Raw genomic sequence first — 26,818 nt, forward strand, 5'->3', positions numbered from 1 at the left:
TAAGCTATACCCTCCCCCTATAGTTCACTTTTTTAAATCACAATTTTTTTTCTTATCTGGGAGGAAGTTTAAAAAAGTATTCAGATCAACTCTACAGTGGTGCACAGTAACGCGCTCACTGTGTTGGAGCACTCTTTAGTCAATATTGTTGAATTATGGGTATTCCCCACCAAAAGCAGATTGGCCCCACCTCACACCACACACAAGATTTAACTTCAAATGGATCACAGATCTAAACATAAGAGCTAAGCCTATCAATGTGTGGTTTCCAGAGGTGAGAGTGGGAGGACGGGGAGTTGAAGGAAGGTGGTCAAAAGGTATTTCCAGTTATAAAATAATTTGGGACTAGAGATAATGAATGTTCACTAAACTTGGGACAGTCATTTCATGATGAATGTCAGTCAAATCATGCTGTACACCTTAAAATTACACAGTGCTGTATGTCAATTACACCTCAGTAAAACTGGGAGAAGAAATAATTCAGAACCAGAGATGTAATATACAGCATGATGGCTATAGTTGACACTGCCCTATGACATACAGAAAGTTACTAAGAGACTAAAACCAAAGCGTTCTCATTACAAGGAGAAAAATTTTCACTTTACTGTATCTATATGAGATAATGGATGCTAACTAAACCTACTGTGTTCATTGTTTCACAATACGTGTAAATCAAGTCGTCATGCTGTGCACGTTAAACTTACACAGTACTGCACATCGATTACTTCTCAGTAAAACTGAAGAAAAGAACCTGTCAACGAACTAAAAACCACTGAATTGTACATTTAACATGTATGGAACTTAGATTTTGTAAACTGTACTTCAATTAAGCTATTTAATAATTTTAAAAAAGCAGACGGATTCTGGGATGCTCTGGAAGTAGGATGCATGCAGGACTTCTGTGCCTGGATGTAGAAAGCTGAGCCCTGTCAATCTGAAATGGCAGGTTAAGAAATGGGTGTTTCAACGGTCTATAAAATGGTCTTCTTTTAAGTCCTTATATAGCTTTGGCTCTTAACTTCTTATTGTAGGGGACGAGTGGAGTACCTGAATCTCTGAACCTTCTCTGAGGTGATAACTGTCCTCATAATATTTTACTTTGAACTACAAATCAGGACCGTCTGCATTAGAGGAAAAAAACCAGCCACGCGCAGCAAATGAAGACGCTAAAGGACTGCAGAGCATCGTGGGCTGGCAACTGACAAGCGTCTTTATTCAGCTTTGCCTCCCCGAGGAGGGCCAGGCCTGGAGCAGGATGTTCAGTCATTCAGACTGAAAGAAAGGCAAGAAAAGTAAGTCCTTCAGTCCAGAAGACCAGACACTTTCCGGTTGGGCATCTATCGAACCCCTCTGGGCCGGTCAGGATAAAGGGAGCAGCAGGAACTGAAGCTGTCCGGAGTCCGCCAAGTCCATGCACCGGGGCAGCACATCCCCAAACTGCCCGTCAAACGCTGCATCTTGAGCGTCCCGCGCCCCGCCCCACCCCCACCCGACGTGTCCGCGTCCCTCAGCTAAGAAACACAGCTGAAGAATTTTTTAAATTCTGTCAATGAGTTTGAATACCTAAAATTTTTACAACTAAAACTTCGTCACTTTAAATGACTCATGAATACCCGTGTGAAGTACAAATGTGAAAGGGGGGCGCTGAAAGTGTGCCGTGCCATCGGGTATGGAATAAAAACCAGGTGTCCTAAATATGCTTTAATTTCTTTCTTTTCTTTTTCTTCTTCTTTCCTTTTTTTTTTTTTTAAGAAAGTCATTGGAAAGAAATTGAAAATTAAGCCAAACCCGCGGACCTCTGCGCGAAAGCGACACACGCGGGCCTGGAGAGGGCGGGCGGCTCCGGAATCCCACACCTCGGCTCTCCCCGACGTGACCGTGGGCATCTTTCTGGGCTCCGGCCGGTCCCTCCTGAGTGAAATGGGACCATTTCTGGGCCGCCTCCCAGCGGTGGTTGTGAGGAACAAGCGAGGCCAGGCGCAGAGTAGGCGCTCCAGAGAAGAGGGGCGCGGCGGGCAGGGGTCCTACTGTGCGCAGGGCGGCGGCGCCCAGGCCGCTCCCCGCCCCCGCGCCCCCGCCCCCGCCCGCCCCCGGCCCGGCCCGGCCCGGCTTGGCCCGGCCGCTGCAGGCGGGGCCGACCGCAGTCGGAGCCCGCGCCGGAGCAGCCGCCTGGGGCGCTCGGGTCGGCCTCCCGGACACCGGAGCGGGGCGCCAGGCACCGCCGCAGGTCAGAGTCGGGCTGCCCGCGGGGCGGGGGCGCGGGGCGCCGGCCCGTGTGAGGAGGGGGCGCGCCGAGGGGCCCGGGGCCGCGGCGGGTCGGGCGGAAGGACCCGGGCTGAGGCGCGCTCACAGGAGCCGGGGCCGGAGCGGTCTCGGGCTGAGGGGCCCGGGGTGGGGGGGTCGCGGTCCGAGGGCACCGGGGTGACTGGACGCCGCCGAGGGGCGCGCCCTGAGGAGACGTCCCGGCGCAGAGCGAGCAAACCGGGCGGCGAGGGGCACCGGCCGCGGTGTGACGGGCGGCGGAGAGCGGCGGTCCGCACCCGGGGACGCGAGCCCGTGCGCCCCGCGCGGCCGGGACCGACCCCCTCGGCGCGCGCCTGCCTGGGGTCCGACAGCACGGGGGTCCCTGAACCCGGCGGAGGTGCGCGGGCGTCCGAGAGACCCCGTGCGGGTGCGTCCGGCGGCCCCGGAGTCCGGCTGGGTCTCCGGCACCCGGAGGGTGACCACTATGGGGTCGTGGTGACAGAAGCCTGGGGGCGCACTGGGGGTCCCCCAGCCCCGGTGCCCTTAAGCACCATGCTGGCCCTGAGCCGAGTGGCGAGGCTGGGGATGTGGCCTGGCTTCCCCCGGTGGCCGGGGATGGAGAGCGCGGCCCCCTCCCTCCCCCGCGGTGGTTGGGAAGGTGGCCTGAGCGCGCTGTCTCCTACGCGTGCCCGGCTCACCTGCCGCTCGTTGGAGCCTAACTAGGGTAGGTAGGGGTAGGCAGCTTCACCGAAGTCACTGGTCCCTCCGTGTAGGGGGTGGAAACTGGGTGTGTAGTTGTGGTACTTTCTGCCTTGGTATTTGGGGAGGAGCCTAAGTAAGGAGGCAGAAACTGGGAGTAACCTATCTGCTGCTTTTATATAAGGTCAGTTGTTAGGTAAAGAAGGGGCCTTTACCTCTGCTGGCGATCAGAAGGCTGCGTTTCTAAATTCTCCTGAGCTCCCACTGCTTAGGTGAGTCGACTTACTGTAATTGCATTTTGCTCAAATGTGTTGGTGATGCGTCCAGAATTTGCAAGCTGATGATCCTGATGGTCATGATGATGATATTATGTCGTTTTAAAATTCTGTGGTGCAGTTGCTTTATTGTAAGACTCCAGTTCACTTGAGTCTTAAAATAATGGCTGGGAAAATAGTGTCAATTGTTTTAGGAGAAATAAAGTCTAAAATTAGTATTCTGTCATGAGAAAGCTAAAGGTGTTTCTTCTTTTCCTTTCAAGACTGGGGACAGAATGTAAAATTGATTTGTAGAAATTATCGTCTGAAAACAAAAGCAGGCAAGATGGTTAACTGAGTTGTCTGAAACCTGTTGCTGGAGAAACCCGATTTTGAAGTCCATTGTCTTAATGTCAGCTGTTTTTGTCATTCATGAAACAAATTGTAACTGGAGTTATTGGGAGAGCAATGACTAAACACCCTTTAGAAGGACCTGGGCAGATCTTGGACAGATCCCAGGTATTCCTGTCCGTACCTAAGTGATCATTCGCTACTGAAAACAGGACCTCTTGATGGTCTAGATGATTCAGAAAACCCTTCAGGGGTAGAGACTGACATAGACACTCACTGTGGCTTCTCTCTCAAAGAAACACCTTCCACTCCTTTGAAAGTTCTATAGAAAACACTCATAGATGTTACCAGGTAGCTTTTGGAGTGATATTTCAAAAGGTCTTGTTCAAGTTTGAAAACAGATTTTGTGTTGTCTAATTTAAATCCGATTCACTCTGAAGTTAATACAGTACCATAATATTCTTTAATATACAAAATTTTAAAATGAACAATGTTAGCCAAAAAGTGAAGTTTCTTACAAAACCGTCTATTTTTTCTTACTGTGTACTTCCCATAATTCTCCTTTATTTAAACTATAATGCTATTTGATACTTCACTTGCTGATAATTATGTCTTAAATTTAAAGATCTTAGAATCAACTAATGACTAACCGCTCAATCTTTTGCAAATCACTGGAAGGAAAAAAAAAACCTGGTGATTTATTTTTTAAGTCAAAACTTTTTCGTATTTAAACATTTGTTTCTGGCTTTTACAATAACTACTATGAAAACATGGCATCGGTGAAGTGTAAAGGTTTGGAGAATTTTGAGTCTAAGCTTTTTGAGTGCTATTTTTTCATTCTGTTAAATTTTAAAATATATGTAATTTTTTTAAATTTAAAATGTCCACCAGCATCATATTCTTTATTAAACTTCCTTGAAAATATTTTTGCAATTGGGATTTTTAATAATAAAATACTATTTTCTTTGACGGCACTAGTTTCTTTAATGTTCTTTTTTTGTGTATTTTTCAAGACTACATTTTAAAAATGTATAAATTATCATTTTTTTAAAAATCAGTGTTAATTCCACAATCCTTATGACTTTAAAATTGCATTATCCCTGTGTATTAAAATTTATACAGGAAAAAAGTGCAACTTTAGAATTATGCGTTAGAAATACATTACTGATTGCAGTTAATTTCTCTTAATTATTAAGTCATATGAGTATAAACAAATACTAATTTTCTCTCTTCTGTAATTCTCTGAAAATAAGGATGTTTGCCATTGACCCTAATTATCAAGATAATTATGTGTGCGAAAGCTATGTGAATGACACTGCTGTGAAAACATACACAAGAATTAATAATACATTTCATTTAGTTTTCAAATTGTGAAATGGTTGTCAAATACAGGAGATTTTCATGAAGTAGAAAGAAAATGTTGAAAGAATACTTCGCAAATGTTTTATTTATCCTAGTCTATTATATTTGCTTTTTTTTTTTAATAGGATCTATATATGTCCATCGGGTAGAATAGAAAATGTTGGTCATTCTAATTTGTGAGTATTCTTCTGCTGAATTCACTGTCACTTGAACTTGGAAATATAATAATGTCAGAAGGTGTGGCAAATGTCCTGGAAGAAGTTTTGGGTCTCATAGGATTCCGCTAAATAAACTGGAGTTGGAGAGGAGTTTTTTTGAGTCACTAAGGGAGAAAACTTGATATGTCTCCAGTCTATAGGCATCAACATACACCCCCTGCACCTTCATAATTGTTCAACTGAATTTTTAACTTGCTTTTCTTATTTTTCCTAGCGGATCTCCACATCAGGGTAGTTGACCTCCTGAGCTGTTCCTTTCTCTCTCTTAAGGCCTAAAAGCAATAGAAAGGGCAGTGATTTTTTTTAAATGCTTACAAAGGTCCTTTGAAACTAATGTAGTTTGACTCCACAAAAGTACAGTGAGATCTGTGAATAACCACCTTGCAAGCATAGACAGCACCGGCATCTTACGTCGTAGACTTCAGTTAGCTCCGCAGTCATCTAGGTGACACTTTTAAACTGAAGATTATTTGTAATCTTCCCGGGTTTTCTTGTTTGCTATTTTGTATTTCATCACAATACAGAGGTAGATTTGAGGGAGTTATATGGCCTACCTTTTGAAGCACATTTAATAAAAATGTCATGCTTTAACTTTTATTTACCTAAAATACTTCAGTAGGCTCTTGGAAGGAAATCAGCTCAAATACAATAGACCATATATTGGGGGAAAACCTTTGGGGATGTTAAGACTACAACTATCACCAATAATGGTATATACTTAAATTATTTTTTTTATTTAAAGAAACAGGTTTATATATTCTTAATATTTTTCTTCAGCATTCAACACACATCTATATTTTAATAATGAATATTTAATTCAGAATGTGAATCTTAATATTTTTGACCGTAATAATTATTATAGTGGGGCAAGTCACTTATCCTTTCTAACTCTCCATTTCCTCATCAATGAAATGGGAAAATAATTGCGATTATTATTCTGGGCTTTCTTTCTTTCTTGTGTGATTTTAAGACGTTATCAGCAAACCTGTGTATCTTACATGATACGACCTTGGCACTGGATTTAATTGAGCTAACTCTTTTGCAAATATTAATAGTTCAGCCTAGCACTAATTTTGAGAAGATTGTTAAGGATGAACTGAAGATAATGCTTGCCATGCAGTGATCAATTTATACCATGTTTCTGAAATGAAATATTTCATCATTATTCAATTTAAAATTGTGTATTCTATTCTTTGGTGACTTCAGACAAAAATAAGCCTAAGAATTATTTTTGTTTTATTGATAATATCTTTGTATGTCCTGTGTAGACACAGTATGTATCTTTTTGTGTCAGTTTTTATTTCTAATGAGTCCAGAAGGCTCAGCTTGTGCTTTTATTTGATGAAGTTCTAGTCTTTACATATTTTTATGGTGCACCCTGTGAGTACTTAACATATGTTTGTTTTATAGTGAGGTCCTTCAGATCAAAAGATGGTTTAATATCGCAGCCTTAAAGGCTAAAGAGCGTGCGTGTCATAAAAATTGGGTCTTTTTTTAAGAGGCTGTGGCAAAAATTGGCTTTTAGTGGTTTGAAAAGTGAACATGCCTCCTAGGAACCCACCCATTTACTCGTAGGGACGCATTGGAAAAGCATATAATTAACTCTGCATCGTGCCAGTGATAAATTTGAAGTCCTCCTTATGGATTGTTAAAAATATATTTTACTGTGAAATGGCTCCTGTGCAAGAAAGGAGGGGACTTGGTTCCAGGCCCAAATCCCCAGTCTGTTCCTGAAGTTTGCATCTGCCTAACCCCAGTAGGGGCATAACTAAAGGGACGGGGGCACGGAGGGCCAGTGCCTGTGGATAGCGCTCTGTTCTTCTGTGGCTCCCTGCCTGCGGGAGGGGAGTGGGGCGCAGCCCTGACTCCCGCGGTCTTAATGGTACAGTTTGGGCTTTCTCAGACCTGTTGCTGCACCTCCAGCTCTACTGGTGACCAGGCCATTCTCAACTGGAAAACCTTTTTTGGGACGAGGTGCAGTGAGGTTCCTTTCCATACTGCGATATCGCAGATAAAAAGGAAAGGCAGGAAGCCATCCCTTCATGCACCATGAATCATTTAAAATAGAGATTTAAACCTTTACACTGAGGATTTACACTAGATGCTATGGTAGTTTAGTTCCGTTTGATTCAGTATCTTGTTCAGGAAACATTTTTATTCTACTTCATTGGTTTTTAGAAAATAAATTCATTGCTGATTTTAACTGATTAAAGAAAAAACACTTTAATGGACTCATGGACAGAGAATACAGACTTGTGGTTACCGGGGGGGGGGGGGGCGGGGTAGAGGGTGGGAAGGGATAGACTGGGATTTCAAAATTGTAGAACAGATAAACAAGATTACACTGTATAGCACAGGGAAATATACACAAAATGTTATGATAAATCACAGAGAAAAAAATGTGACAATGAGTGTGTATATGTCCATGTATGACTGAAAAATTGTACTGAACACTGGAATTTGACACAACACTGTAAAATGATTATGAATCAATAAAAATGTAAAAAAAAAAAAGAAAAAAAAGAAAAAACACTTTAATTGGTGGGCTCATCTAGGAGAATTATAATAGGCGGATAAGGCTTTTTGAGACCGATTTCCTGACCTTCTGGGAAGAGTTCAGATTAGCATAAACCTGGGGCAAGAGATAAGGAGAAGGTAGGTAGGAGGGAGACAGAAAAGTAGGGAAATACCCTGAGTGGGCGTGTAAGAGGTCTGTGTGCGCTCACCTCCCACACTCAGCAGATTGCACAGTAACTGAATCAAAGGATTGGTTTCTAAGAATTTACCCTGCCCCTCGGTGACATCATAGACTTTTAGGATAACTTTAAATTCTGAAGTTGCCACTTAGCACTGCTACTCTCTCGGGCTCTACACGTTAGTTGCTTCTGGAGAGAATCTGGGAAAGTGCATGGGAAGAAGACATTCTTTCCCTGTATGTTTCAGGAATAACTATTCTTTATAGTGAAGGCAGTGAGGAAGCATACCCATCAGGCTGCCAGGGCGCAATGATGAAGTGCTGGAAAGAACTCCTTAACCTGGACCCCACCCCACTGGCCTTCATTCCACCTCCAACACTGTTTGTGGCATTTGGACGTTTGGAGTCCACTTTCAGAATGCCAGTATTTCCAGCAGGGTTCATTCTTGTAGATACCATCAGCGAAAATTGGAGAGGTTAGTTCCTGGTTTGCTTGCTTACCTGAAGACAAGGCTTTTAAAGGATAGTGAACACATTTGGAGTTTGAAAAGGGAATCGGGAAAAGGAAAAATAAAATTAAAGTGATTCCTGTCCCTGATTCTCCATGAAACCAAATACGAAAGTAGCCACTTGAAATAGTGATAAGAAAGGATATACTTTCCTTTATGTGCTTGTATTTTCCTCTCAAAAATCAACACACGTTATTCTTCCTAAACCATTTTCTTCCTTCAGAGAAAACAAGTTGTTATTCCTAAATGTCAGTTTATATAGGAAATCTTACCCAAATTAAGTTTAGGAGTTAGCCGTTGGTTACTGTAAGCAAATATGTGAATAATCCTCTCAGTGTGTTCATTTTCTCTGTCACGTTAGACACATTGTCTAGTCTCTTCACGAGTGGTTCCTCCAGACTTTTAAAGTAGCTTTCCAGTAGATGGAACAGAAGAAATCTTTCAATCACGTCATTAAAAAAAAATGCCAAAGATGTATAAATAATGCTCCATCCTTGGGCAGATCTACAGATCATGACATTTTATACATACTTTCTTTTTTTCTTTTTGGCCAACAGTAGTTATGGGAAGCCAGCGTATCTCTGATGGAAATAGAAGCTAAGTGGCCACCTCGAAAGCAAATTCATTAATTCTGTGTATCAGCTCATAGTGGTGTTTAACAGCTAAGTGTGGGCCACTCTCATGCACGTGACTAAGCATATTGTTTACTTACCATTCACTTTTCCTCAGCATTGCTGAATTCTGAATCTAAATCGGAGAATCCCCAAGCCTGACCTTATTCAGTGGTGGTCTTTTCTGTCAGTTGATAATTACCTGGTTGTAAACCAGTTTTTGACTGCATATGGAAAAGTACTTACACAAGTTCTTTCTCTTGTTTTTTTATGGTGCATAGAGTTATAAAAGAGAACAAACATTTGAATAGTGTGTATATAAATGAAGATACTGTAACAGATTATTTGCATATGTTAATAAAATCCAGAAGAGTGAAAAAAACACCCAGGCATGTGCCAATGTGGGATTACTACATGTTTTCCTAAAGCATTTGGAACTAATTAGAAACATCCCGGCTTTATTTAAAGGCAGTATGATATATTTTGAAACTTTGTTTTCAACAAGGTCCAAGTTTGTTGACTTTTAGGACTAGAGCAGTACGGTGTCTACAAAAATATACATTATTAATTTCTTAAAGCAGGTACTGACTAGTCTTATTCGTCTATTTCCAGCACATGGCACAGTACGTATTAGGTACTGGATAAATGTTTTTAAAAGAATAAAGACATAGTCTAAGATAATGATTCTCCAAGTGTGGTCCTTGGACCGGCAGCATCAGCCTCAGCTGGGAACTTGGTAGAAATGCAGATTCTCAGGCCCGACCCCCAGACCTACTGAATCCGAGACCCTGGAGATGGGGCTTTGGGATCTTTTAAAAATCTCTCCCAGGGATTCTCATGTATACTATTCGGGAACCTCTCACCTAAGATGATTCATGCATCCATTCTGAGAGCCTGGAGCCCCATGGTCAGCACAGTGAGTTTGGATTATTTTGGGTGGGCCTTACTCTTGCCTACAGTGAAGCTCCTTGCCGTGTTCCCCCCATTGGTAGAATCTCTTGGGACCGTCCTGTAAAATTACCTCTATCTGTTTGGCATTTTATTACTTAGAGAAGCTCGATCTTGTTGTCAATAAACTTGTGTCAAAAGAGGCTACCTGGCTTTCTTCTTAGTCCGAGCATCGCTGGTTCTTCTTACCTTAGACTGGTTGCCTCAGTCTCCACATTCACAGACTACAGCTTCAAAGACTGGATTTTATAAAATCACCAGGGATGGTGGACTCACATTAAACAGACTTAACAAGATCTGGATTTGTAAGTTCCAGTCTACTAACAGTAGAAAATATACCATTCCTTGTGATTATTGATTAAAAGTTTTTTTTTTGAATTCTAAAATCCTATGATTCAGGAATTGAAGAAACTTGTACTCATATATAACTGATGCCACCATGACTTAGTTTAGCATGCTAAAAAAGCAATTGGGCAATATATTGCACACTCTGATACTACACCCCAACTTCTGAGATTTTTTTTTTCCCAAAGATATGGAGAATATAGGACAAGCCATATACACAAAGACTTTCATAAAAATACTGTTATAGGACCCAGTATTTGGAAATAACTATTCAACAACAGGGGAATGGTTAAGTAAAGTATGGCATAATTATTAGGTGGAATGTTTTGTAATTACCACTGACAATTTAGAAAACTATAGCAAATCTGAAAATAGTAAATTTTAAAAAGTAGCACAGAAAATGAATATGCAGTATTGATTGCAACCTCAAACATATGTATATGAAATCTGGAAGGGAATATGCAGAAATTATGACAGTTATATTAAAATAGTGAGGCTGTGGAGGGCTTTTTGCTTGTTTTTTTTTTTTACTTTTCTCCCTTTTCCAAAGTTTAGCCAGTGATATAAGACTACTTCCATAATTAAAAGCCTACATTTTTGCTTTTTTGGTGTCTGTCTGTGACCCTGATCGGTGAAGATCAAGCAAAGAGTAAATGAAATGTTGAGAACCCTCGAGCTATTTTATTTCTTTGAAGCCATTGGAGATGATGTGGGATATAACATGAATTCTTTTCTGTTATACCGGTTTTCTTTCTTTTTTTAAAAAAAGTTTACTTTTTAAATCGAAGTATAGTCAGTTTACAGTGTTGTGTCAATTTCTGGTGTACAGCACAGTGCTCCAGTCATACTTGAATGTAGAGATTTGTTTTCATATTATTTCACACTTAATTTTATTTCACATTGTGGGCTTTTCTGTACTCTGCTTGACTAGCCTCTGTTTGAGGAAAAGACTGTTACAGCTTCTTAGTTTTCTCAGCTGTATGTGAGTTTTGATTTTGGGCCTGTGCTCTGTTTGATCTTTTGCATGCATCAGCAAACAGCTTTTTGACAGTAGTTTCCAGCTTTATTTTATTTTAAAGTCACCGCATTTGAAAAATTTTTTTAAAAAATATGTATACTTGTTTTTTTTTTCTAAAATTAAGTAACCTCATGATAGAGTTACTTGTTTACCAACTCTTGACAGAATGCTGTAACCATAAGTAGCTGATGAAGGTAAACTTCTACCACAGATGGCTATTGAGACCTTGGTGTAATTTGTGATAATAATTTTTAAAATAACAGAAGCTTTAGAACAGCAAGTGAGTAGAGGTTTCCCAAAATCTTGTCAGACCTTGGAGTGAACAGTATGAAAGATATATATACATATATATGTATATATACACACACAGCAATATATTTATATGCACACTACACACACACAGCGCGGTACCTTTTGAATTAATTCGTTTTTCCTTTTTTTTCTGTTGCATTGTTCTAGAAATCCCAAAGGGAGAATTAAGTAGTTTTGCCTTTGACCAGATTACAGGTTACATTTTTCTTGTCACTTTTTTTGGAGCTTCTTTTCATAAATTTATATCAGCCTGATGTCTTTAGCCTTTATCTAAATGCAAACAGTGTTTTTAAAGCTTTCTAGCAATTTTAGGGGGAGGGTGTAGCTCAGGGGTAGAGCACACGCCGAGCATGCGCGAGGTCCTGGGTTCAGTCCCCAGCACAGCCATTAAAATAAGTATAGAAATAAACTTAATTACCTTTAAAAAATTTTATATCAGGGATACTATGTATTTCTTTTCTCTTTCTGCTCCCCCCCGTTTCTGATGATTGAATCCTTAATACATCCCAAGGCAAACTTATTCAACAAAAATCTGTTGAGCCCCTGCTTTGTGCTAAGAGCCATTTTAGAGAAGAGGTATAAAGCGATGAACAAGACAGACAACTTGCATCCCTCTGAAGTTCATGACTGTTGCTACCTAGATTAAACGGGGGCGTTAGGGGGAGGGATGGTGACTAAGAGCAGGCAGTAGTCTAACCCTGCCTTGTGACCGGGGAACATTGCCAGGCCCGCCTGGAGTTGGGTGGTTGTCTTTGAGTTGGGTGTGAAGTAGGGAAAAACCTGAATAGTTTTCCTGACTCTCTTATAATTATATTATTTTAGGTCATTTGTATTTAGTATATGTATCACATATTATGTATAATGTATTTATTATATTACTTTATTTCTCTCTCAGTAATAAAGTGTACTAGCAAAGGTAGGAATGCATCTTTTGTTAATAAGCTAGTAAGTGTCCTTGAAAATCCAAATGACAAGGTGCTCATTCACTTTGCAGGAGGGCTATTTATTTTATAATGTCCTAAAAATGGATATATTTAAGTGGTTAACTGTCCAAGTGAATTTAGTTCATACTTGCATTTACAAAAAAATTATTTACACCTAACAAAAATATAAAACAAAGTTCACTGGGACAATCCCATTATATTTTGAGGGGGAGTGGGGGACAGTAATTAGGTTTGTTCGTTAATTTATTTATTTATTTTTAGAGGACACACTGGAGATTGAACCCAGGACCTAATGCATTCTAAGCACACATTCTACCACTGAGCTATACCCTCCCCCCCCATTAATTTTTTTTAAATAACGTAACTTTTTTCCTGGGAAATAAAGTTAGCTACTTTCCTTTAAAAGCCTACTAAGAACTTTTACATATTTGGAATATAATATTTGAGTAAGAGGAGGCTCAGATCTCACTTCAAATGACCATCCTTGGTCAGTTTAATGATTGCTGTTTCCAACTTCGGTATTCACAGTCCTGTTGTCTAACTACTATTTCAGTTCTGTTTTTAAATTCACAGAAATTACCTTATTGGCCACTTAGACATAAACTCTGAACAGCATGAAACTTTGAGGGGAAAATAATAAGGAAAATAGACTTTGAAGGAATTTATATGAAGTTAAATAGAATAAATTTTTCATGTGTAGACATGGAATATTAGAGTGCATCTCAGTGCACGTGTAACCAAAACCTTGCAGTTTTGCAGATGTCACCACAGTTGATTCAGAATCCAAGTAAAAAGTGAGTGTCAAGTGACCACTCACTTTTTAGCACGAGATAGCCTTATACAGGAAGCAGAATCTGCCTCCCTGGTGACACGGCCTCATGGATGGTGAGACAGGTGCTTTTCCATCTAAATCAGTGAAGCAGCTTCGGGCACCAGGCAGGCCAATAACCACACTCAGTAAAAGTGAAGAAAATAACAAACTGATTGAACACAGCACATTGGCATGATCGTGTCTTTAGGCCACTCAGAGGACACGCTATATATTCGACCATGCCTGCTGGAATGATCTCTGCTCCTCACAAAACATAGTCCGTACACCCAGTTGTTTTATTTTTATTAAGCACGTTCGTTAAGTTTTAAATGTCAGGTTGATTCTCTGTCATGCAACATGTGTGTGAAATACTTACTCTGGCCACCAGCTGTTGAATTCAGAAAATGCGAACTAATTTTAACCTTAGCTGAAGTAAAACATAATCAGAAGGCAGATCTACTCTGAAATGTAACTTAATGCGTTCCAGATTCTGTATTGCATGATGTATTTGCTGATGTTTGCTGTCAGGTCTTATACGTTTTATGTGCAAATTCTGTGTACCAAGAGCGATTGTTAGTTCCTGGGGGGTAGGAAAGGAGTCGTAGTTCTTCTTGATCCTCTCATATATGTATTTATCTGTGCCCCACATACCTTCCCTAATTCACAGCCTACACGTAAGGGACTGGGCACATTATAAGTACTTTATAAATACTTTTGAATTTGGTTTGATTTTTGAGGAGAACTTTGTGCTTTTTCAATATGTGATTCTCAGTGCTAACATTCTCCACATATTTAGGAAATTCCCTAAGTTGCTCTCTAAAATGTTTATTTCTATTTTATTTAACTTTTTTTTTTTGGCAACACATAATGATCTGAAATTAATGCCAGGAGAAATTTCCATTTTGCTCTTCTAAAGCGGGCAAAATGGGATATGAAAGGGGAAAAAATGTTAATTATAGACTTCAGCATTCTGTGTTGGAGCTTTTACTTGTTCTGGTCAGAAGAGCAGGTTTTAAGTGGCCTAAGGGCCAGAACACTGTTTTCTGTTCTTGCTTGGAGGCTTCTGGTGGCAACTGTAACAAATTCTGTTCAGTGCTACAGCTGGAGAGAAGTTCGTAAGGATGCATGATACAAAATATTTAGACTTATTACTCATGCATAATATGAAACTGGTTTCCTTTCCAACTTTTTGTCAGTTGTTAGATGAAGCACTGTATAGTTCTGGCCTATTCATTTGTTTATTATATATAAAATAATTATATGCTCAGCCATTTCATACATAAATCACAAGTATTATCACCATAATTACTTAACAGTTTACCTCCTTTTACAAGGTAGATATGCATTTATGAGCCACTTCAAATCAAAATACCAGGCAAAGAAACTGATTTACATATAAAAGCAAAGCAAACAGACGAACCTCTTTTTTATGAGGCCTTGTGACATCTCTGCCTGCCCACTCTTCTCCATAGGCCTTCATCTGTGGATGAAGAAAGCAGGTAGGAGTCTCTCAGCAAGAGATCAATGCAGGGAATTTGCACCCTCTCCACCCTTGGGCAACCTGCTATCATCCTCCTGCAGCCACACCTGTCATCTACCTACCGGGGCAGAGAAGTGCCCTGTGCCTTTACCTCCACCGCACACGGCAGAGAAGCACACAGTAGGGGTGAGCCAGCACGAGAGGAGGAAGGGTAAAGAACAGGCAGGGGTGTGAAGCGCTCTCCCTCACTGATGATCCAGGCTTCAGTTTCCTTACCCTGCCCCTCATTCATGACAGCTGGACACAATGCATCCATCGCACACAGGTTCAGTAGATTCCAGGCACAGAGGGAGATACCAAAGCTCCTTGAGCAAGGACTTTATAATCTACGTGAGTCAAAAAAGGGGTAACGTTATATGTGGAATCCAGGGGGGAAGAAAAGTGACACTATGAACTTATCTACAGAACAGAAACAGACTCACAGACTTAGTAAACAATCTTATGGTTACCGGGGAAAAGGGGTAGGAAGGGATAAATTTGGGAGTTTGAGATTTACAAATGTTAGCCACTATATATAAAAATACATTTACAAAAATTTCTTTTACATAGCACAGGGAACTATGTTCAACATCTTGTAATAACCTCTAATAAAAAATATGAAAACAAATATATGTATGTATATGCAAGACTGGGACATTGTGCTGCACACCAGAGATTGACACATTGTAATTGACTGTACTTCAGTTTAAAAAAAAAAAAAGAAACTTAACTAAGGTCAGGTGACACAAATATTGTTTGGGCTTTATTAAGAATATACCAGTCTAACAGCTTAAAAAAAAAGGTAGCGGGTAATGTTGAGGCAGTCAGCAGAGCAGTGCGTGATTATATAAAGGAGGCAGAAGACAAATGCTAAAAAAAACCTCAGAGAATGGCAAGGTCAGTGTGGAGGGAGGGGTACACCCAGGAGAAGCCTGTGTAGGAGGTGGGGTTGAACTGGACCTCAGAAGTTCAAGGACTGACAGGTAACCTTAAGAAAAATGACTTTAAAATACACAGGAAAAGAAACAGAAAGGAATCAAACTATGACTCCGTTAATATGAATTACCCAGAACAGTCAGATCCACAGAGAGCAGACTCGCAGTTGCCAGGGCGTAGGGAGAGTGGGAAGCGTGGGTGACTGCTTAATGGGTCCAGGATTTCCTTTTGAGATGGTTAAAATGCTTCAGAACTAGATAGAGGTGGTGGCTGCACAGCTGTAAGGATGTACTAAGGAACAAAAGACAAGTGTTGGTGAGAACCTGGAGCAACTGGAACTCTTGTACCCTGCTGGTGAGGATGGACTGTCGTTCAGCCACTTTGGAACACAGTGTGGAGAGTCCACGAAAAATTAAAAAGAAGACTGTCATATAATTGAAAAAAAAAGAAGGTACTAAGGATCATTGAATTGTACACTTCAATTCATTTATATAGGTGGTTTTACCTAAAAAATAAAAATCCAGGGCTCCAGATGGCCTATGGAGGGGAGGCGGGGAATTTCTCATGTAAGAAAACAAGGCCTAGAATAGTGAAAGAGCAGGGCTTTGGGGGTCACTTTGCAGAGACCATTTGAAGTGGATCGTGTGTCTGTGTGCAGAGGGAGAAATATGATTGGAGACGTCGATTTAAGGTCAGTTGAGGAAGGGCCTGGAATGCAGGCAAAGGAGTGTAGGTTTTATCTCGTAGGGAGCATTGAGATTCCAGATCTTGGGGAGAAGAGCTTTCATCGGAAGATGAATTTGGCAGCAGTGTGCAGGGCGAGCAGCTAGGAGGCTATCGCGCAGTCTGGGCAGGCAGGAGAGGGGCTGTTGGAACAAAGGGAGAAGAGGCTGAGGGGCCCTGGGAGGACGGCCTGTGCACGGGTGCCGCCCCACCACCCGGGTTGCTGACTAGCACAAGGTATGTACGGGTTTGCGGATAAGCATTGAAGAACGTTTGCGTAGAGTCATGACCTTCAGGCACATGGGTTTGCATTTGATAAAAGGATCCACAGTGGATTGAAAAGAAATGCCTTCACCCCAGAGTTCGAGCCCCACTGCCCTAAAGGCTGAATGGATTGGACCTAGTGACTGGGTCCTGGGGGGCAGTCATCAGCCGCTTGCTCGTCTTTACAGCACTTGACTCTGTGCCGCATGTTGTGAGCAGGGCAGACCCTTCCCTTATGGAGCTCCTGTGTCGTAGTCCTTGTCAAGGGGTGGCTAGAAATTACAGGGAGGCGTCTGAGTTCAGTGTAAAGGAAGAATTCTGGGGGGGGGAGGGTACAGCTCAGTGGTAGAGCGCGTGCCTAGCATGCACGAGGTCCTGGGTTCAATCCCCAGTACCTCCACCAAAAGTAACAAATAAATAGGTAATCCTAATTACCGCCCCCTCCAAAAATTAAGAATTCTGACCACTACAGTTGTCCAGCAGTGGGAACGGCTGCCTTGTGAGGAAGGGAGTGCCTCTGCCAGTCGGGAGATATTCACGCAGAATCTGAATGGCCACCTGTTGAGAAGTCTTGTTTGATAGGAGAAATGCATTAAGGAGCTTTTAAAATCCCTTCCAACTTTAAGGTGATTCCCTGTTCTATTAACATTAGCTTAGTAGAACATATTTTTTTTTTATTGAAGTGCAGTTGATTTACAGTATTGTGTTTGTTCCAGGTGCACAGCAGAGTGATTCAGTATTTTTGCTGATTCTATTCCTATTTCTTCCTTAATTGGCCGTATTGGAACATCAGTATATACTAAGTGGCCATTTTCATCAGTGCCTATAATTACCTTTCCTTTAATTTGAATGCAAATTTGATTTTAAAACAAATCTGTGCAGTTAGTTCCACAGGTTCTTTTTAAAGAAAGTACTGTTCTCTAATGCCTTCTCAGCCACCGTTTATTTCCATTTTTAATATTCATAGTGAGTTCCTCTTCCACATGATGTTTTTCACAAGCCACGCGAATTTCTGCAGAAGTGAGTTATGTAAATCACGGTCAGGCTGCTGAGCTTAAATCATTTGTCCTGGCTCCTGTGATGTAATGCCCTGGTTGAACAAGACCAGGCATGGGTTACCCATTCAGGGAATGTCTTTGGGATTCCATTTTGATGTGGGTGAAAGTTCACATAACTCCTATTATTCAACTTATTCCACTTCGTTATCACCAGCTTCAAACCATTACTGTCAACATTTTGGTGGCTAGAGTGATCACAGATGAATTCCAGGTGGGCGGACCCGGAGCGCCTGGACTCCTGTAAGAGTGATGGCCTCACTGTATTTAGGGGGATACTGTAGAATGCTTTTAACTTCAATAAGGATGATTATCTTCATAAGGATTGTTTTAGTGCACATGGTACCAGGTGAAGAAAATGGTTAGCTGCGGGAGAAAAAAATCATTTCACATCAAGTCTGGTAGAATGTTTCATTAAAATAGCCCACTGTCATTGCGTGTTATTAAAGCAGCTTAGACTTTCCATGAAAATCTGTGTAACATTTTGAATTGTGCCTAGAACAGTACCTGGCATGTAGTAGGTACTCAATAAATATTTACTGAATATTGTCCTTCGAACATGGGGTGATGGTGGACAAAACATTTCATGTGGAAAAACTATATGCACAGGCACAGAAATTGGGAAAATGTGAGTTTAGAGAAAAAAACAAGTCTTCAGTTTCTTGAAGTTGCCATCCATGTGTAATTATCAGTGTGAACCCTTTTTGACTCAGTAATTTTGGCGGCTTCTTTGTTTCTGCACTGTTTAAAATACCAGGGATGGCTCTTACGTCTGAAGTGAACAGCTGAGTCTAAACAGGAGTGGTCATTGCTTCTGCTCCTCTGGCTTCTGAGCTCTCCTCTCCTGTCTTCTTCCTTCCTGCTCCCTCAGCCCTCCTCTGTCCCCCCCCCCCCCGATTCTTGCTCTACCTCTGTTCTTACTCCCTCTTGTCCCCACTGTTTAAAAAACGTTCATTCCTGGTGGTTTCCCGTATTCTGTCTCTGCTTCCTTCTTTTTTCTGTCTCTGTTTCTCTCCCTCCGATGACCCTCTTCCTTTTCCAGTTTTCCAGTTCCTAATACCTCTGTTTTTGGTTTGGTCTCTAACAGTAGTATGGAAATGAAATGTATTTTTATCTATTAATCAAATGATGAAGTAGGGTTTTTTTTAAATTTATTGAGGTATAAATCTATATCATGGTGGTTTGAAATAACATATGATTATGAAAGGTGGCTCTCCGCTTGGTAATTGACATCCGTCACCTGACAAGTCTAACCTCTCTGTGTGTGTGAGGACATTGAAGCTCTACTCTCTTGGCAAGTTTTGATTATACAATACAGCGTTGCTGACTAGTAGCCATGCTGTACGTTAAAGGGCCTTTTACTCTCAATATAATGTGAACAGAATGCTTATGTTGCTCCTTCTGAGACAAAATAAAATTGGTTATCACTTATAAATGGATTTTGACCGACTTTTTAAAAAAATTAGTAAGTTACTAATCCTCACATTGAGAGAAGGGGAATCAATAGGCCTTAATTCATAAATCCTAGGAAAGCACAGTAGCTTGCTGAAGTAAGTCCTAACTGTTATTAACAACCTGAGTTTCTCTTTTTGCAAATGGCAGATGTATTAGAGCATCGGATCCTTTACCATCATCTAATGTTTTTTGTTACGTCTTTATTTACACAAGAGCTGGAATATTTGTCTGCTTTGTTCATTCTTTTCCCCAGTGCCTGAACACTGCTAGCAAATATCAGATGCACAACGAATAATTGTTGCTTTTTATTTCAAATCTACAGCCTCACTCTGCTTCCTAACCCTAAGTAGTCATCATGACTTTTTAGAGTAATTTCACTCATTGGGATAACTTAGTTGATGATTGGCTTATAAACGTAACCATGCGATTTCATGCGTACAGAATGCTTTTTTTTCCCATTTGGTCTGCTCCACAATTTAAGTCCTCAGCTTAACTGTCATTTTACCCATCCTTCTAAAGGACTCTTCCTTAATTATCTCAAGCACTGAAAAAGTAGCCTAGCAGTTGATAGGAATAGCTAATATTTACTGAGCACTTACTCTGAATCAGGCTCTATTTTAAGCACATTTCACACATTATCTCATTTTATTCTTCCAACAACAATATGTAAAAGGTATACACTGTTATCTCTATTTTGCAGATGAAGAAACACACAGAGAGGTCAACATAACCTGCCAGGTGATAAAACTAGGATTTGAACTCAGGCAACCTGAACCCAGCCACCCTGACTTGCACACTTTAACAAGAGCCTGATTTTCCGGTATTTAACTTGCCAGAGAGCGAGATGGCTGTAACCGACCACAGCCGCCACCATCCCACTGTTAACCATTACGTTCACACGAGCGTAACCATGTTCAGATGTAGCTATGGATTGGATCTAGACTTCTAGTTGTTCTGATTCACTGCAGATCAGTTTATGTGTCTTGTAAGTGGTAAACAGCTTGAAAGTACTTACTCTTGTTACTGGTGACAAGGTGAATTAGATGACTAAGTCTTTCATTTATATTCACAAATTCCACCATCACTTAAAATCAACTATTGTTAGGGTATTTTTTATTTCTACCTTTCTCTTTCTCTTAAATTCCTCTTAACTCGAAGTCATTTTGATTTGCCATCTCAGGATGTAGACATCAATTTAATAGCCAATTTTGTATGACAGTTGTAATAATCTATGGAAGGATGTAATGGGTTCATCTTGAGTCTGGCCTCTAATGCAATTAGTCAGCAGTTTGGGAGAGGGGAGGGTGGTGGCAGACCCATGTATTTAGTTCAATGGGATAAAAATTAGTTGTTTGGGAATGTTCATATACTTTCATCTTCCCCCAAGACACTAGAGAGATTTTTCCTTTGACAGCACAATGCCTGCTCCACCACCCCTTAGAGAAGTTGATTTTACAAGGTCAGTTCCTAGATTTTTGTCATGAAGTATTGGAGAAGGAGTCGAAAGGAGCTGGACCTGAAAAGCTGGAGGAAAGTTAAGTTGCTGTACATCATAAAGTGCTGGGAAGGAGAGGAAGGAGAGATTGTGAAATTACTGGGCTTGGAATGGAGACAGTGTTGCAAGGGCTTTGGCTGAAGGAGACACTTTGGAGAATGTAGGATGTGAAAAAAAATCAAAGGGGTGGGGGAAAGGAGGTGTGAGAAAAGTTACCTGTGGTTATGAGCTGACTCTCCTAGAATGCACTTGGCGAGACTGGAGTCGAGCCTGGAACCCTCTGAGTCTTGCAGGGAGCGAGGGGTGGCCAAGCATGTGTTGGGTTGTGCTTCCTTAATTCTTCAAAGGGAGAAGATGGGCTGTCAGTTCAGGAGATGTTGAGCTTGGGGTTCCTGAAGAGACTCAGGGAGGGGTGTTCAAAAAAAGTTGGAGATACAGATTTAGAAGTCTTGAGCAAAGGGATGTGCTTAGAGTTTAGGATTTGGGAGCCATAAGCAAGTAAATGGGTTTATGGGTAAGAATGAGGCCAGGAAGGAACTTGTGGAACACAAAAAACCAGAAGAGCTCAGTTGGAAGAGGTACCAAGAAAAGGGACTAAAATAAGTTTCATATGTTAAGGATAAGAATTCAGAGAAAGTGGTCTCTGGACAGCTAAGGGAAGGGATGGTTTCAAGAGGAGAGGACAGACAGGATGTCAAATGCCGCAGCAGCAGGCTTGGAGCCGGAGCCAGCTCTGACCGGCTTGTGGAAGTCACCTGTTACATTTGGAGGATTTTTGTGAGCCAGTGTTATCCACAGCTGTAATTAAAAACCAGATTGTATATACCAGCAATTAAACAAGTTATGTTGAAAGCAAAGGTAATAACCACACCAGCCACACTGCTTCCTGACTGTTTACGTTGCCGGTGTTTGCCTGGATTGTACCTGCTTGGCAGGTAAGGTTGTGAGCCGCCGGACCCGCGTTTCCCGTCTCTGCCATCAGTGCCGTCACGTTGGTAGCCTGCAGTCGGTTATGGTGGGAGTATTTACACCATGGAAATCGGCACACACTACAAATCAGAATTTTTCCCTGCAAGGAGAGCCAGTTAAACACTTAACAGCATACCATTGGACAAAGAGAATGAAAATCAAGCAAAGGTGGATTTAGCGAGACGACAACCACGTGTCACTTTAGCTTGAGTTTCGGTAGAAAGGTGGGTGACAAAAACCACAGGGAAGTGGGTTGAGGTGTGAAATAACGGAAAGTGAAGGAACAGGTCAGTTCAAGTAAGTTGGAGAACCAGTGAGTTAAAGGGCTAAGCAGATTGTTACTGTTGACGCTGTTTTTCCTAGTTGTAGGGCTTACAGAGCGTATACGGCGCTCGTGTGCTTTCTTAACCTCCAAACGGGAACAACATAAGCAAATTCATGATGTGGTGGAAGCGTTTCCATTGCAAAATCTTAAGAAATCTTGTTATCTAAAGAACACATTTTGGGGAGATTCTGCCATAATACTTCACAGTTAAGGTGATATTGGTTGTAAGTTTGAGATAATTATTCTTGTTATTGAAGTTTCTCAGTTTTTTTAAGGAAATGTTCTCAAGAATGGATGTTGAATTTTGTTGAGGTTTTTGATTGACTGTTTTTTGCTTTTTTTTTGAGATAGTCATGATTTCTTTTAAAATTTTACCTAGTGGTGGCACACATCACTTCAATAGGTATTCTAATATTAAATCTTCTTTGCCCTTCTGGGATAAATCCAACTTGATTATGGTGGATTATTCTTTTAGTATACTGTTAAGTTTGCTCATTAGCATTTTATTTATAATTTTAAGTCAGTATTAGAAGTGAGACTGGTATTTTCCTCTTGCTAGGTTTTGAAGAATTAATTTGGTCACCATTTTTTTTTCCTACTCAGAAATGGTTTATATAGCGAGAAAGTGATCTCTTTCTTGAACATTTGAGAAGAAATCTATAAAATTATCTAGGGAGAAAAAGGACACTATGAACTCATCTACAAAATAGAAACAGGCTTGCAGACATGGTAAACAGTCTTATGGTTACCGGGGGAAGGGGGTGGGAAGGGGTAAATTTGGGAATCTGAGATTTACATATGTTAGCCACTAGATATAAAAAATAATTTTAAAAGTTTCTTCTGTATAGCACAGGGAACTATGTTCAATATCTTGTAATAACCTTTAATGAAAAAGAATATGAAAACCAATAAATGTACGTATATGCATGGCTGGGACACTGCCCTGTGCACTAGAAATAGACACATTGTAATGAACTGTACTTCAATTTTAAAAAGTCGTCTAGGCCCAGAGCTTCTTAGGGAAGTAATTCTTAGATAAGTTTTCAGTTGTTTCCATTTTTAATTATTTCCCTATTTCTTAAGTCAGCTTTTACCATTTATAACATTTCGAACAAAATGGAGGAAGCTGCCCTTCGACTTGCATCATTATCTGCTTAGATTCTGGTAGGAGGCCTGTCTCAGACATGAAGAAGGTGGATGAGTAGATAGGAACAGCCCGGTGGTCCAGTGTGGGCTCTGCTGGAATGTGAGGGGCTGGTCTGCACCCTTCACAGCCTGGTTCTCGGCTCATAGAGCCGAGCAGAAAGATTGATAGACTCGTGAATATAAACCAGCCTGTGTTTAACTGGCCAGATGGGGAAACGTGAAAGAACTAGAATCCTTGATATTTACTGCCCCCAGGATGGATCTTGTTTCTGCCCCACTGACTGTATTTTATGTCTGGAAACTATGCTTTCTATCGGACGATGCAATTCTGAATGGATTCAGAAAGGAGATTACTGAGTTTACCAGGGGGAGGAGGAGGCTTTGGAAAAGGTTATAGAATTCTGTCTGCCTCCGAGGGTCACAGGAACTGGCCCAGTTTTCTGTTTGATCCAACTGTTAGGGCTCAAAGCTAGAAATGGATGGCAGTCCCCAGAAATCTTTACTTTCTGCCTGTCTGTTTTTTAAAGAATTCATATGTATTTCAGAGAGAAATTGGGATGAGTGTCAGGAAGACCTAGTGTGACTTAATCTTAACCTTGATTAACATTCTTTAATTTTTCATGGAGAGATTTTGCTCAGATTTTTCTTTATTAATACCCTTTCCTCTTGTTTTCACATATTTAAGCCCTTTTTAGTCGACTCAAAGGTGAAATAGTCAAAGTGGTAGTCCATTTTAGATAAAGTTGTTTCTCACGTGTTAGGCGTGCTATATGTAATGAGCAGTCTTGGTGTGGGTACCCCTTTCATTTTTGACTAATAAATTAGTGTTTCACATAGAGAGTAAATTGCTCTGATCCAAATCAGCAGTCAGAAAGCAAAGCATACAGGCCTTAAACTCTGACAAAGCCGCTTTTTCTATAGAGGAGTATGTCCCATTTTGAAAACAAGATTGTAATACCTTATTGTTAATATTTGAATTGACATTAGGAGGTTTTCTGTTTCCAAACAAAAATACTAAACAAGGCTAGGAAAACAGGCAGATAATCAAACAAAACACACTGGCTGTAGTTTGTATTCTTTCAAAGTAGGAATAACAAAATGGGAAAGCGTTTTGTGTTCATGGTCCACTACTTTTATGCCATGCGTTGGATAATAGAATAGTTTTTGCAAATTCCAAGTGGAAACATACAAAATTAAACATAAAAAAATCAGAATTTTGGGTAGGTTAGTCTGTGCAGAATGTTGGGTGTTTTAAGGCCCTGATGATAAGGCCTTGGCACTCCATGCTGTTTTGTCTTTGTAGAATGTGCAGCTATTCTAGGATCCCACACCCTTTGTAAGAGCCAAGGATACGAGTCCTCAGACCTTTGGCACATTTACTCGTATAATCTGCTCTCTGCATCTTCCTTTAAAAAATCTGCTCCACGTGGAATGGGCTGCGTCTGCTGTCCCTAAATGGTTGTGACACATGACTGCAGGTTTACTTAAGGCTTAACAGCGGTGTGCCCGCGACAGTGAGCTTATATTTTCTTAAATGTCATCTTTGCTATACACACCTTTTATCGCACCTCTTTCTTTTGAGGTTATTAATCCTTTTAAGATCTAGTTTTTCTTAAGCCTGCACAACAATGTGGGTGTCATCATTAATTTGTCATAAAAGATGGATGAGATAAAGAGCCTTGACTCATAATCAGTGACAGAACGGAAAAGTAGGCAAAGTGAATCTAATCCATGCCTCTTTGGGAAGATCCGCCAGCCCTGCATGATTTACGAGTCAGTCTGTTGGTTACGTCCAGAGAATACGAAGTTTTCTAAGCTCAAGGAAAGCAAACATTCAGAGTGAAATCCAACAGAGAGAATACATTTATTTGTGCTTGTACGTTTTGGCAGCCTAGATTACCTAAGAATTATGAACATGTGTGTATATTAACAGTCTTGTTTCTTTTTAATTGTTCAGATTTGAAGAAGCCAACTGTACGCTGCAGACATACAAGAAGGCCGTTTCCATTAATAAGAGTCTCCCTTTAACGGTAGGTCAACTCAGAATTTATTGTACTAAATTTGTGTTTAAAAGGATCTTTTTTAAAGAACATGCAAATTCTTTGTAGTACTTCATTGTAAAGTTTCTGAGAGAGCTTTTATTTTGACTATCAGAATACTTTCTAGTGTATAATTTACCAGTTAGTGGAAGAACACAGGAACGTATTTGTCTAAGACAAAACAAAGATAGGCGAGTGACCTAGAAGTTGAGAAGCAACTCAGATCCTTAGAAATCAGCCTCAAGTATAACATTATTTTAGGTTTCTGTGATATGTGTAATTAAATTGAGTGAAAACTTGAAATATTTGGTTCCCTGTAGGCCATGCAGCCGGGATCCCTGGTCACAAAGGAGAAAGTAGCTTAATTTATCCAGGGCTCATGTCTACATGTTTTGTTTGGGGAATTACAATCCAGTACTATACTTAGTTATTTTATGGTTCAGATTATTCCAGCTCTCAGTGGCCAAATCTGGAATAATTTGAATAAGAAAAATTTTAAAACTATAGCATCGGATTATAACCCCCAAAATAAAATACATGCACATGATTCCATACTGATATAAATAAATGAATGAACAAATGAATAAATGGAAGGAGGGGAACTTTTCCTTATAGAAGAATTCAAACTAGTAAATGTAGAAAGAAATGAGGGAAGTGGGAAAGTGCCATCAGAGAAGCCCAGCAGCGGCGACTGCTGCAGGCAAGACCCTCTGATGGATACTCAGATTAGGAGGCCAGAGTGTCCGGAGGAGCAGAATATGGGCAAGGTGTTTCCCTCCAAATACTTCTTAATTACAAAGGGAAGAGTAGTCACTTTACAGGAGGGAATCCTGGCAGACACGACCTTAACCAAGTAACTAAGGGTAACAGGTTAATATCCACAGGAATAAGACAGACATATTGAACTTATACACCTGCTCCCCCATAAGATGTCCTGAAAGAGGCACACCAGATCTTCAGTATTCTTCCCCAAAATTTGTAACGGCAGTTGAATCATGGGGAAATGTTAGGCAAATCTAAATAGAGAGACAGTCTACAAAGTACCTAACCAGCATTCTTCAACAGTGTCAGGGACATGAGAGACAGGAAAAGACTGAGTAACTACTCAGTAAATATGTGCAGCTTTTGGACATCAGCTACACCTCAGTAACCCCCCCCCAAAAAAAAGACTGAGGAAGTACCACAGGTTTGGAGGGAGTAAGTGGGTATGGCAGCTCAATTCAGAGTGGGATCCTGGGTTGGGTCCTGGAACTGAGAAAGGGCATCAGCGGGAAAGCTGGTGAAATCCAGACAAAGCCGTTGCTGGTGCGGTGCCAGAGCGCACGTGTTAGTTTTCACCGTTGTGCTGTGCCTGTAAAATGTCAGCACTAGGAACCTCGCTGGGAGGGGCGTGGGAACTGTCTCCACTGTCTTTGCAACTTTTCTGTAAACCTCCAATTATTTCACATGAAAGGTTCTTCAAAAGTCACATTGGAGTCACTCAGTGATCCTTCTTAGATTTGCACTGATTTTTAGAGTGAGTTTCTGTTTGTTTGCCGACCTTAGCACATTCTTCTCAGCAGGGAGACCCC

The 26,818-nt window shown here is 40.8% G+C and overlaps 1 protein-coding gene across 6 annotated transcripts in view; it reads left to right on the forward strand.

Annotated features, from left to right (window-relative positions):
* The first annotated feature begins 2,120 nt into the window (after positions 1-2,120).
* The window catches only part of PPARG (peroxisome proliferator activated receptor gamma), a 116,863-nt gene continuing 92,165 nt past the window's right edge, over positions 2,121-26,818 (forward strand). Inside the window, exons 1-2 of one of the 6 annotated variants that reach the window (XM_072941879.1) lie at positions 2,121-2,227; positions 25,166-25,238. The gene's annotated coding sequence lies outside the window, so the exon portion shown is untranslated. Of the gene's footprint in view, positions 2,228-3,131; positions 3,216-5,069; positions 5,087-25,165; positions 25,239-26,818 lie in introns of those variants that run through there. The other 5 variants (XM_072941876.1, XM_072941880.1, XM_006206802.3 and 2 more) reach the window with 5 other exon arrangements.

Source organism: Vicugna pacos, chromosome 17 (genome assembly GCF_048564905.1).
Source record: "Vicugna pacos chromosome 17, VicPac4, whole genome shotgun sequence".
In the NCBI taxonomy this organism is placed as follows: Eukaryota; Metazoa; Chordata; class Mammalia; order Artiodactyla; family Camelidae; genus Vicugna; species Vicugna pacos.